At 40.6% G+C, this 13,439-nt stretch overlaps 1 protein-coding gene across 1 annotated transcript in view; it reads left to right on the forward strand.

The window, feature by feature from the left end:
- The first annotated feature begins 9,537 nt into the window (after window positions 1–9,537).
- The window catches only part of st3gal2 (ST3 beta-galactoside alpha-2,3-sialyltransferase 2), a 29,772-nt gene continuing 25,870 nt past the window's right edge, over window positions 9,538–13,439 (forward strand). Inside the window, exons 1-2 of the mRNA XM_046864157.1 lie at window positions 9,538–10,227; window positions 10,499–10,579. The gene's annotated coding sequence lies outside the window, so the exon portion shown is untranslated. The remainder of the gene's footprint in view (window positions 10,228–10,498; window positions 10,580–13,439) is intronic.

Raw genomic sequence — 13,439 nt, forward strand, 5'->3', positions numbered from 1 at the left:
AACAGACTATACAAGACAATACAGACAATGTGAGACAATATAGACAGTATGAGTATTAAATAGGGATAAAGGTTATATGAGAGATCAGTAATGTACATAAAGTGTGAGAGTGCACAGTAGTGCAAATGACAGTATTGTGCATCAGGTATGATAAAGAGTTTACTTTAGAATGTTGTACAATATACAGCAGCCATAGTGTGTGTAACAGATATAGATAATGTGATGACTGGCAGTTCTAAATCTGTGCAGTACTTATATATGAAGCAGGGAATATTATTAAGGTGAGTTATTAATGAGGGTGATTGCCTGGGAAAAGAAACTGTTTCTGTGTCTGGCAGTTTTGGTAAACAAAGTTCTGTAGCGCCTGCCAGACGGGAGGAGCTGAAAGATGTTGTGTCCAGGGTGCGAAGGGTCAGTAGTGATTTTTCCTGCCCGGTTTCTGGTTCTTGTATGGTACAGGTCCTGGAAAATGGGCAGGGGAGCACCAATGATTTTTTTCTTCTGTTTTAACCTTTTTCTGCAGTCTGGTTCCTGTCCTGTTTTGTTGCTGCTCCAAACCAGATGGTGATTGATGAGCACAGGACAGATTCAATGACTGCAGTGTAGAACTGCATCAAACAGCTAATTAGATTAGATTTAACTTAATTGTCATTGTGCAGAGTACAAGTACATGGCCAATCAAAAATGCAGTTAGCATCTAACCAGAAGTACAAATTGTAACAAATAAATAGTATAAATAAATCTAATATCTTCTTATTCTTCCAGCTGCTTCTATTAGGGGTTGCCACTGTGGCTCATCTGTCTCCATTCTACCCTGTCCTTTACTTCTGCCTCTTTCATATTAACCACCTGCATGTCCTCCCTCACCACATCCATAAACCTCTTCCTTGGCCTTGCTCTTTTTCATCCTCAATGGTGGCTCCATCCTCAGCATTCTTCTACCTATATACCCTATGTCCCCTATCACTCCTTTCACTCTTTTCCACCCACTCCACCCTGCCTGCACTCTTTTCTTCACTTATCCTACACAATCGCCTTTACTTTGCACTGTTGACCCCTAGTACTTAAACTCCTTTACCACCTTTACCACCTTTTCTCCCTGCAACCGCATCACTCCACTATCCTCTCTCTTATTCACACACATGTACTCTGTCTTACTCTGTGTAACTCCACCTCTCCAGGCACTTCTGGAGGACCTACTCTCACCAGAAATCACAATATCATCCGCAAACAACATAGTCCATGGAGACTCCTGTCTGACCTTGTCCGTCAATCTGTCCTTCACCACTGCAAACAGGAAAGAGCTCAGATCCGATCCTTGATGCACCTCCCACCTCCACCTTAAACCAGTCTGTCATTTCTACTGCACAAATCACTGCTTTCACACAATTACATGTCCTGTACCACCCTCACATACTTCTCTGCCGCACCTGACGTCCTCATACAATTCCACAACCCCTCTCTCTGCACCCTGCCATACGGTTTCTCTAAATCCACAAACACACAATGCAACTCCTTCTGACCTTCTCTATGCTTCTCCATTAACATTCTCAAAGCAAATATTGCATCTGTAGTGCTCTTCTTCAGCATGAAACCATACCGTTGCTCACAGATGGTAACCTCTTCTCTCAGCCTGGCTTTCACTACTCTTTCCCAAACCTTCATCGTGTGACTGATCAACTTTATTCCCCTGTAATTACTGCATGTCTGCACATTTCCCTTTTTCCTAAAAATCTGTACCAACACACTCCTTCTCCTTTCCTCAGGCATCCTCTCACCTTCCAGATTCTTGTTAAACAATCTTGTTAAAAACTCCACTGCCATCTTGCCTAAACATCTCCATGCTTCTACTGGTATGTCATCTGGTCCAACCGACTTTCCACTCTTCATCCTCTCAATAGCTGCTCTCACTTCCTCCTTACTAATCCTATCCACTTCCTGCTTCACCATCCCCACACCATCTTACCTCCTCTCGCTCTCATTTTCCTCGTTCATCACCTTCTCAACACACTCTCCTTCACTAGTCAACACATTTCCATCTGCATTCTTTATTGCTCAAACTTGCACCACACTTATCTCACTTATCACGTCTGCAGTAGTTGCCACTGAGCTCCTGTCTGACCTCCTCCCTGAATCTCACACTACAGTCTTCCTCCTTCAGTTTCAACCATCTTATTCTTTTTCAGTCATTGCCCTCTCCTCTTCTTCTTCACCTTCAAAGCCATGCTAAAGACCACCATCTGATGCTATCTAGCTACACTGTCCCCTGCGATCACCTTACAGTCCCCAATCTCTTTCAGGTTGCATCTTCTGTATAAAACATAGTCCACCTGTGTGCACCTTCCTCCACTTTTAAACATCACCCTATGCTCCTCCTTTCTTTTTAAAATAAGTATTCACCACTGCCATATCTATCCTTTTAGCAAAATCTACCATCTGCCCTTCCACATTCCTCTCCTTTAGGCAATACCTACATTACATTTACATTTACATTTGCGGCATTTAGCAGACGCCCATATTCAGAGCGACGTACAAAAGTGCTTTGAGACACTAGTAATGAATAAATCTACACTGGTACGCAAGATTACAAACATAATATAAATATAACTCTAGAGTTCTACAAACTTGGAAAGTGCTAATTTAAGTGTTTCAGGAAGAGGTAGGTCTTCAGTCATCGCTTAAAGATATTCAGGGACTCCGCTGTATGGACATCTAGGGGAAGTTCATTTCACCACCTTGGTGCCAGAACAGAGAAGAGCCTTGAAGTGTACTTACCTCTCATTCTGAGAAAAGGTGGTACCAGTCGAGCAGTGCTGGAGATGTGATGAGGTCACCGAGGTAAGATGGCGCTGGTCTATTTTTGGCCTTGTAGGCAAGCATCAGTGTTTTGAATCTGATACGTGCAGCTACTGGAAGCCAGTGAAGTGAGCGCAGCAGTGGGGTGGTGTGGGAGAACTTGGGCTGATTGAACACAAGCCGTGCAGCTGCGTTTTGGATCATTTGCAGTGGACGGATAGCGTTCAGGGGAAGACCTGCCAGCAGAGAGTTGCAGTAGTCGAGTCTTGAAATCATAAAATCACCTACCATCACCTCCTCATCACCTCTGTTCCATTCACCAACATGGCCATTGAAGTCTTACTCAATCACCAATGGTTCTTTCCTAGGTACACCTTCTACTACTTTATTTAACTTACTCCCGAATTGTTCTTCTCCTCCATTTCACAACCCACTTGTGAAGTATAAACACTGATGACATTTATCATCACCCCTTCAACATCACTTCCAGCTTCACATTCATCCCCCTTTTAGAAACGCTCTACACCATGAAAGAACAGTTTAAACCCACCTCCATTGTTCACAGCCTTACTCCCCTTTCACTTGGTTTCCTAAACACACAACATATATATCTTTCTCCTTTATATCACATCAGCTACCTCTCTCCCTTTACCAGTCATAGTACCAACATTTAAAGTGCACACCCTAACCTTCACTCTCCTACACTTCTCCTTTTCCTGCTGTCTCTGTAGATGTCTTCCTCCTTTCATTCTCTTCTTTTGGCCAACAGTAGTTCAATTTCCACCCTTGTTGGCTAATGATACCTGTGGTGGTTGTTAGTAACCCGGGCCTCGAGAGTGCACTGGCTTGTGCAATGTTAATGGCTGGGTTATAAATAAATCTAATAGAAATATTGAAATATACACATATACAATTATTCTATTCTACTGTATATATAAAGATTGTATAAGGTGAAAATCTAAAGCAACACAGAAGGGTATTATTTGAAAGTGAACAGAAAACAATGTGAGTGTACAGTAAAGAGACATTAAAGAGACACAGTAAAGGACAGTAAAGAGACACTCTTGTGGTGGGCCTGATCTCCAACAACGACGAGAGGAAGTTAAAAACCTGAAGAGATGGTGCTTGGAGAACAACTTTCTCCTGAACGTCAGCAAGACTAAGGAGCTGATAGTGGATAGTCAGCACAAAGCAGGAGCGGTCATACCAACCGCTAAATCTACAGCACGCGGTGCCGGACTAGAGCCAGGAAGATTGTGAAGGACCTCAGCCATCCTAACAATGGACTCTTTCCTTTGTTGCATTCAGGAAAACGCTTCTGCTCCGCTGGAAAGATTTTTCCGAACACAGAGAGAATTAGGAGGAGCTTCTTCCCGCAGACCATTCAGAGTTTGAACCAGGAAACACCCAGGATCTAAAAGCTGGTCCACTCTCTTCATCGCCACACTTTTTCTGCACGTTTTTCTTTTCGCACTACAACACTTTAACCTCTGGACTGTCACTTCAACTGCGGACTTGCACAGCACAGTGCACTTTATACCACACCACACCGCACACAGTCACTTTATGGGCAATCACATCAACCACCTTATGTGATTACTGTTTACTGTACATAAGCATACCTTGTATCCATAAGCATACCTTGTATATACACTTTTTCCTCATATATATCTTTATATCTTTATATATTTTATATTTTAGTTTATACTATTTAGTTTATACTCTTTATTAATCTGCCTTCTTCTTCTTTGTTTTATTTTCTCCCCATCCTATTCCCTCCGCCGGACAGCTGTATAAAGCATTTCACTGCATGTCGTACTCTGTATGTATGTGTATGTGACAAATAAAATTTTATTTGATTTGATTTGAGACATATTAATGTACAATGCAGTAGACTACAAAGAGTAAAGTGAAGTAGACCGAGTTGGATGTAAAGATCATTGTTTATTTATAGAGTTCAGTAGGCTGACAGCTGAGGTAAATAACTTGTTACTGAGTTTGCTGTTATGACACGAAGGCTCCTATGTTGACCCCAAATAGGAGAGAAATAAACAGTCCATGGCTAGGGTGAGAGGTGTCTTTCATAATGTTTCTCACCCTTCATAGGCAGCGTTTGTGGTATATGTCTTGGTCTACTGAGGGTAGCTGAACACCAGTAATGTTTTGGGCAGTTTTCACCAACAGTTGGAGGACATTCTGATCTGGTGCAGTTGCTGTATCACAATGTGATGCAGTTAGATATATTTTGTATCAGTAGAATGTGAAATGTATAGGTATGGGCCAGATATAGCTCCCATATAATTAGAGACCATCCCAGGGTATATTTAAAATGTACTTTAAATATTTTACTAAAGGTTCACTAAAAAAAATAGGTTTGGTAACAAGATGAATTAGATGAAGGGGTAGATGGTGTACCTAGGAAAGAACAATTGGTGAATAGGGCAGACTTTAATGGGCATGTAGGTGAAGGGAACAGAGATGATAAAGAGGTTATGGGTAGGTATGGCCTTAAGGAGAGGAATGCGGAAGGGTAGATGGTGGTGGATTTTGCTAAAAGGATGGAAATGGCAGTGGTGAATACTTGTTTTAAGAAGAAGGATGATCATAGGGTGACCTATAAGAGTGGAGTAAGGTGCACACAGGTGGACTATGTTCTATGCAGGAGATGCAACCTGAAGGAGATTGGAGACTGTAAGGTGCTGGCGGGGGACAGTGTAGCTAGACAGCATCAGATGGTGGTCTGTAGGATGGTTTTGGAGGTGAGGAAGAAGAGGAGGAGAGTGAGGACTGAAAGAAGAATAAGATGGTGGAAGCTGAAGGAGGAAGAGTGTAGTGTGAGGTTCAGGGAAGAGGTCAGACAGGAGCTCGGTTGTGGTGAAGAGGTGTTGGAGGATTGGGTAACTACTGCAGGAGTAATAAGAGTGGCAGCTAGAAAAGTACTTGGTGTGACATCTGGAAATAAAAAGGAAAACAAAGAGACGTGGTGGTGGAATGAGGAAGTGCAGGAGAGCATAAGAAGAAAGAGGTTGGCAAAGCAGAAGTGGGATCGACAGAGTGATGAGAAAAGTAGGCAAGAGTACAAGGAGATGCGGCAGCAGGTAAATAGGGAGGTGGCGAAAGCCAGGGAAAAGGCATATGAGGAGCTGTATGAGAGGTTGGACACTGAGGGAGGAGAAATGAATTTGTACCAATTGGCCAGACAGAGGGACAGAGCTGGGAAGGATGTACTGCAAATTAGAACAATAAAGTATGGAGATGCAAATGTGTTGACTAGTGAGGAGAGTGTGTTGAGAAGGTGGAGGGGGTATTTTGAGCAGCTGATAAATAAGAAAAATCAGAGAGAGAGAAGGTTGGATGGTGTGGAGATTGTAAAGCAGGATGTGGATAGGATTAGTAAGGAGGAAGTGAGAGCAGCGATTAAGAGGATGAAGAGTGGAAAGTCGGTTGGACCAGATGAAATACCTGTAGAAGCATGGAGATGATTATGAGAGATGGCAGTGGAGTTTTTAACCAGATTGTTTAACAAGATTCTGGAAGGTGAGAGGATGCCTGAGGAATGGAAAAGGAGTGTGCTGGTACCGATCTTTAAGCATAAGGGAGATGTGCAGATCTGCAGTAACTACAGGTGAATTAAGTTGATCAGTCACACCATGAAGTTATGGGAAAGAGTAGTGGAAGCCAGGCTGAGAGAAGACCATCTGTGAGCAACAGTATGGTTTCATGCCAAGGAAGCGCACCACAGATGCCTTATTTGCTTTGAGAATATTAATGGAAAAGTATAGAGAAGGACAGAAAGAATTGCATTGTGTATTCATGGATTTAGAGAAAGCGTACGACAGTGTGCCAAGGGAGGAGTTGTGGTATTGTATGAAGTCAGGTGTGTCAGAGAAGTATGTGAGGGTGGTGCAGGACATGTATGAGGACAGTGTGACAGCAGTGAAGTGTGCAGTAGGAAAGACAGACTGGTTCAGGGTGAATGTTGGACTGCATCATGGATCGGCCCTGAGCCCTTTCCTGTTTGCAGTGGTGAGGGACAGGTTGACGGACGAGGTCGGACAGGAGTCTCCCTTGACTATGATGTTTGCAGATGATATTGTGATTTGTGGTGAGAGTAGAGAACAGGTTAAGAAGAGCATGGAAAGGTGTAGATATGCACTGGAGAGAAGGGGAATAAAAGTCAGTAGGAGTAAGACGAGGTGGAGAAGGTGGAGGAGTTCAGGTAGCTGGGGTCAACAGTGCAAAGTAATGGACAGTGTGTTAGAGAAGTGAAGAAAAGAGTGCAGGCAGGGTGAAGTGGGTGGAGAGAAGTGACAGGAGTGATTTGTAATAGTAGGGTATCTGCAAGGATGAAAGGAAAAGTTTATAGGACTGTGGTGAGACCTGCGATGTTGTATGGACTAGAGACAGTGGCATTGAGTAAAAGACAGGAGGCAAAGCTGGAGGTAGCAGAGTTAAAGTTGTTAAGGGTTTCGTTGGAAGTGACGATGATGGACAGGATTAGAAATGAGTTTATTAGAGGGACATCATATGTAGGATGTTTTGGTGACAAGGTGAGGGAGTCAAGATTGAGATGATTTGGTGCAGAGGAGGGACATGAGTTATATTGGTAGAAGAATGCTGAGGATGGAGCCACCAGGTAGGTGGAAAAGAGGAAGGCCAAGGAGGAGGTTTATGGATGTGGTGAAGGGAAGACATGCAGGTAGTTGGGTTAAAAGAGGCAGATGTAGAGGACAGGGTGGTATGGAGACGGATGATCCGCTGTGGCGACCCCTAATGGGAGAAGCCGAAAGAAGAAGAAGAAGAAAAGATTTTTAAGAACTGTCTGGTAACCATTAATTTTTAGGCAGGCAAATGGTGTGTTTATGACTATAGTCAATTTCATTTATGATATAATAATAAACATGCATTTTACCAAAGGTTTTTACAGCTGATACAAACTTGTATCACTTTGCTTATTCATTGCACTACTTCCACAAAACCCACTAAATCACTGTTAATAATTGACTTTGCCCCAAAGTAGATTTAGAGAGATAAAAAGGTTATAAATTTTTTTATTTATATTTCAGTGCCTATAAGTCTAGTGCATATACGTGTATTCTTAATAAGCATGTTAGTGGCTATAGTGGAAAGGGAAAACTTATTGAAATGGCATAAGGAAAAAAACATGAGCAGAACCAGACTTAACAGATACCCCATTCTCATTTAAGTGACACTAAATGTCCATTCATAATAGTTTTATTAATGTTGAGGTGCACTATTAAGTGATGGATGCTTAAATGCAAAACTGTTAATGCAAATTGCAGTCCTAAACTATTGTAGCAGACTGTTCATGTGGAAACATCCCCAGTTACACAAAGTGGTCTCTAACAGAAAGAACTCCATGCTGGCAGTATGTCAATAGAAAGCAGAGTGTTTGGTTTCTGTGGTTCTAAAGCCACAGAAGTTTGTTTTAACAAAAAAATAAACAAGTCGTTATCAGATATTACCAGCTGATTGTTTTGTCAACTCAAACAAAATGCTTAATGACTGTTGCATGACATTTGTTTTCAGTTGCACTCACTATTTTGATTTCCTAAAAAAAATCCAAAATAATTATCCCCATAAGTAGGAAATAAAAACTACATGTATAGCTGAATGTATAGTTAAAGGACATTAATCAATAAATAAGTGGTATAATGTGATAGTTGATTACCAGAAAATATGACTAATAAAACACTTAGGACTTATTCAGGTAAAAGTTGCATTTTCCAGATGTAGCAGTTATACAAAAAACATTCCTTCTGAGTCTGCATGCATTATGCTTTACACTGCTTTACATGCTGCCTAGAATTAGTATTCACTCCAACCCTAGGCACAAAGTCCTGAACATTCCCACTCACCCTTGTAGCAAATAAAATAAATTAATTCATTTCCAGTATTCACTTTATCCTCATTGAACTCTCAGCCATGCCAGCTATTCATGCCACCTGCCTTTGTGAGTTGGGAGGAAAACTGAGAACTCACTTGTATACACAAAATGTAACAAATATCCTTGCTGAGAGCAATATAAGCCCAGGATTTAGTCTCCTCTTTGCTATTACAGTAACAGCCATACTTCTGGGAAAGTTTTCCTCTAAATTTTGGAAGGCGGCCTTGTGGAATTTCTGATTCAGCCTAAAGAACACAAGTGAAGTCATGCACTGATATTGAATGAGAAAGCTTAGCACACATTCAGCATTGCAGTTCATCCGAAGGTAATCAGTGAGGTTGAGGTCAGGGATACATGTGGACCACTACTCACTACTACCAATTTATGCAAACCATGATGTTATTTTAGTTAGAAAATGTTTTACTTATTGGGATTAATCTACTACCATCAGCAATGCACATACACTAGCAAGACACATCAGGATTCCATCCACACGATGGCGCCATTGGTTCCTATATGTTAATAATCCATGCCTTCTAGCTATGGTGGAATTCAGTTGAGGTGACAGACAAAAACAATTTCGCCATGTCTTTATGACTGTAAGACACCCAGCCCTTAGCATAAACGCTCTCAGGTATTATCACGTATCAAGCTGAACACTGTTATCTGTACACAGGAACACAACGAAATATTTGATGTCGAATATTTTGAAATCAATCCAAGTGCTTAAAAAAACAAAACAAACAAACAAACAAACAAACAAAAAACAGGGTATGGTTATGCATAAAATGTCATAATACAAAACAAATGTTTAATATAAATGTAACAAGGTACGAAAATACACACAGAGAAAACCACTTCACCCTGCTCAATAATCTTCTGTAACAGAAGCAGTGCATCATGGGAAATGAGGTTCCTACCTTTTATCACGCGTAAACCTTTGCATTATTTATGCAACATATTTCCGAATTTCAGACTTGGTCATTTCAGCAACCTGAACTTAAAAATAGGCATGTCGTCTTATTGTGTTTACTGGTTTTTAGTTTTGCAAAACGGGACCCTGGATTCAGCAGAAACAACTACATTTCCCATTAGGCGTTTGGGAGATTCGGAGTAATGCGCGTCGAAGGGGTGCCTTTTTCAGGGGTGCTCCTAATCCAAAGCGTTGAGGGTCTGGAAGATCCAGGTGAGCAAATGTATATCCAGACAGGAGCTGAACGCCGTATTGAAAGCAGATTTTTCAACAGCAAAAGAGGAACAGGGAGCGGAATCCGGCATCACAGCTGAACAGTGAGGAATCAAGGAACATCTGAGACTCCATGTGAATGCATTCTGCAGCGCGGTAGCATCACCATCATCTTCATCATCATCATCTTCTTATCCAGGCTGAAAGAGAGCCCTTATACGAGTCTGAAGGGAGAAAGACGTGGGAATGCTTCAGTGTTGATACTCTCCAGCCTGAGCTCAGCTGTACATTTGAAGAAAAGAGATGAAGGAGATACAAGCTGGAGATGATTTACAAGGTAGGTGTGATATCAGTTTCCTATAGCGGTGGGACTTTAATTGAAACTGGAATGGTGCACGTGTCTTGCAGTATCTTATTATTGATATGTTTTAATAATGGCTCATAAAGGAGTCACACATATAAAGTGGTTATTGCATACATAATAGACTTCTCTCTCTCTCTCTCTCTCTCTCTCCTCTCTCTCTCTCTCTCTCTCTGTGTGTGTGTGTGTGTGTGTGTGTGTGTGTGTGTGTGTGTGATTTTCCTCTTGGCTTTCTCCCTCTTTGTAGTCCACCCGACTGATTGATGTGGCCGCTGCTTCCGCCCTGAGCCCGCGTTGCTAAGAGACAGAGGTGCTACACGAGCTCATGGTAGGTATGCATGGGGTTGAAGTGCTGCCATTCTCCCATAATACTCCTTTAATACAACACATACTTACACCTTCTCCATCTCCCTTTACTTCACTCACAGTCTGTAACAGCGCAAAGCAAAATTAATCCAGATTGTGCTTATGTTTGAGTTGTGCTGGACATTTTCCTCCCAAAACACCTCAAGTGTCTCTCTCTCTCTCTCTCTCTCTCTCTCTCTCTCTCTCTCTCTCTCTCTCTCTGAGGTACCGAAATAAACAAAAAATCCCCCATGTAATTTCCAGTCAATATGATGTCCGTTCTATACCAGAAAGCACATTTAAACACTCGTGTATGAAGATGGAACGAGCACTAAATAGCAAATATGAAGTGTTTAATGATCGTAAGTACAAATCTCCGGTCAAAAAATGACCCACTGCGGTGAATGGTTTTGAAGGAAAAAGCTAGAAATAGGATAAATCACTTGCACGGTCTTCTTGTACACAAAGGTAAATGTTCGACATGTGAGTTTACACAGTTTTCAATTACTAATCAGCTGTTTGACGTCATCAACATTGAATGGATCAGCACTAGCAAAAGCTTTCTGCAAGTTTATTCACATGGCTTAAATATTTAAAGAAAGTAAAGATAAAAGCTGTGCTATACCAAGTTACTTTTTTTTTTTTTTAAGTATTGCTAATTTACTGTCCAATGATTTGTTTTAAGACCATTAAAAACGTTTAATATCTTGCTTTTTGGCCAGGGAAAAAATATTTATTCGAAATGAAAGTTATTAATGAATTAAAAAAGGGCACTAAACTGATTTTTCTTTATGCTTTTGTAAAAGTTATCTTTAAACATTATGTAAAACTGCTTAGTTGATGGAAATTCTCGTATTCTCCCCTTTTCCTAGTTGCTTGTCTCTCTATGCATTACTTGCTTGATTTTTATTGATTCAATTATACTAAACTCTGCTTTATCTTCATCCGCTGTTGGTTCTTTTATCTTTCGTACATTTAATATGCACAAGTTAAAGATTCAAACTAAAGGTACAAAAAAGTGTATTCTTTGCAGGAACAAGTCAGCAACATGGAAATGCACTAGTTAGAACCTACATTTTGTTTAAGGGGATTTTCATTATAGACAGCTGATTGGTTGAAGTGACTGAAATCTTCCATAATCCCTTTCTCTGTGTTGCTTCTTCTTTTTTTGTAAAAATACACTTATTCTGTTCTTAAAAGCAGGTAATCTGTGAAAACTCATATTTTGTTGATGTGCACAAACCATTTGATGGGATTCAATATCCACTTCCCCAGCGACACTGTGGTTGTTATTGTTTTAAATACATATAAATATATGATAAATATAATTGTCACTCTTTTATTATAGTTATAGCTGTTTTTTATTTTTTTTATTCTAGTTTTAATTTACTATTCATTTAGAATTTTTTTTTTTTTTTAATAAAATTTCCCTAGACAGAATCTCAGAAACAGTGCAACAGAAAAGTGCTTACCCTTTCAATGCAAGTTTAAATTTCGATGATGCCACAGTAGTCAATGGCTGGGATCCAATAGAGCAAAATTGGCTGTGCTCTGAGGGTTAAGGGTAGGAGGGGTGAATTACTCTACTTATCTCTGAGCTCTGGTATGTTGAAGAGGGTAGTAAGCAATTATCTCTAAGTGTAAGATAGTGGGGAATTTGCTAGTGTATGAAAATTGGCAAAAGAGATATATAGTGTAGGTGATAAGTATTAACTTTTTAAGAGTATAGTGCACCTAGTATTGCCATTGTTAAATCTTGTACGTAGATTGGGAAACTGAGATTGCTGAGAAATGCTTTACAATCTTTACAATTACATATTTGTTATGCAATTTTGGGCTACATCAATGGATTATGCTATTGTGCCTTATTAATATTGATATTAACAGTGGTCCCTGTCTCCCTCCCCCTCCTTCACACTCGACACCCAGCACAACCTTCACATATACATGCCCCACTTTCATAAGTACAGTATACAGGGAGTGCAGAATTATTATGCAAGTTGTATTTTTGAGGATTAATTTTATTTGAGGATTTAATTTGAACAACAACCATGTTCTCAATGAACACAAAAAACTCATTAATATCAAAGCTGAATATTTTTGGAAGTAGTTTTTAGTTTTAGCTATTTTAGGGGGATATCTGTGTGTGCAGGTGACTATTACTGTGCATAATTATTAGGCAACTTAACAAAAAACAAATTCATACCCATTTCAATTATTTATTTTTACCAGTGAAACCAATATAACATCTCAACATTCACAAATATACATGTCTGACATTCAAAACCAAACAAAACAAATCAGTGACCAATATAGCCACCTTTCTTTGCAAGGACACTCAAAAGCCTGCCATCCATGGATTCTGTCAGTGTTTTGATCTGTTCACCATCAACATTGCGTGCAGCAGCAACCACAGCCTCCCAGACACTGTTCAGAGAGGTGTACTGTTTTCCTCCTTGTAAATCGCACATTTGATGATGGACCACAGGTTCTCAATGGGGTTCAGATCAGGTGAACAAGGAGGCCATATCATTAGATTTTCTTCTTTTATACCCTTTCTTGCCAGCCACGCTGTGGAGTACTTGGACGTGTGTGATGGAGCATTGTCCTGCATGAAAATCATGTTTTTCTTGAAGGATGCAGACTTCTTCCTGTACCACTGCTTGAAGAAGGTGTCTTCCAGAAACTGGCAGTAGGACTGGGAGTTCAGCTTGACTCCATCCTCAACCCGAAAAGGCCCCACAAGCTCATCTTTGATGATACCAGCCCAAACCAGTACTCCACCTCCACCTTGCTGGCGCCTGAGTCGGACTGGAGCTCTCTGCCCTTTACCAATCCAGCCA

Source organism: Silurus meridionalis, chromosome 13 (genome assembly GCF_014805685.1).
Source record: "Silurus meridionalis isolate SWU-2019-XX chromosome 13, ASM1480568v1, whole genome shotgun sequence".
Taxonomy (NCBI): domain Eukaryota; kingdom Metazoa; phylum Chordata; class Actinopteri; order Siluriformes; family Siluridae; genus Silurus; species Silurus meridionalis.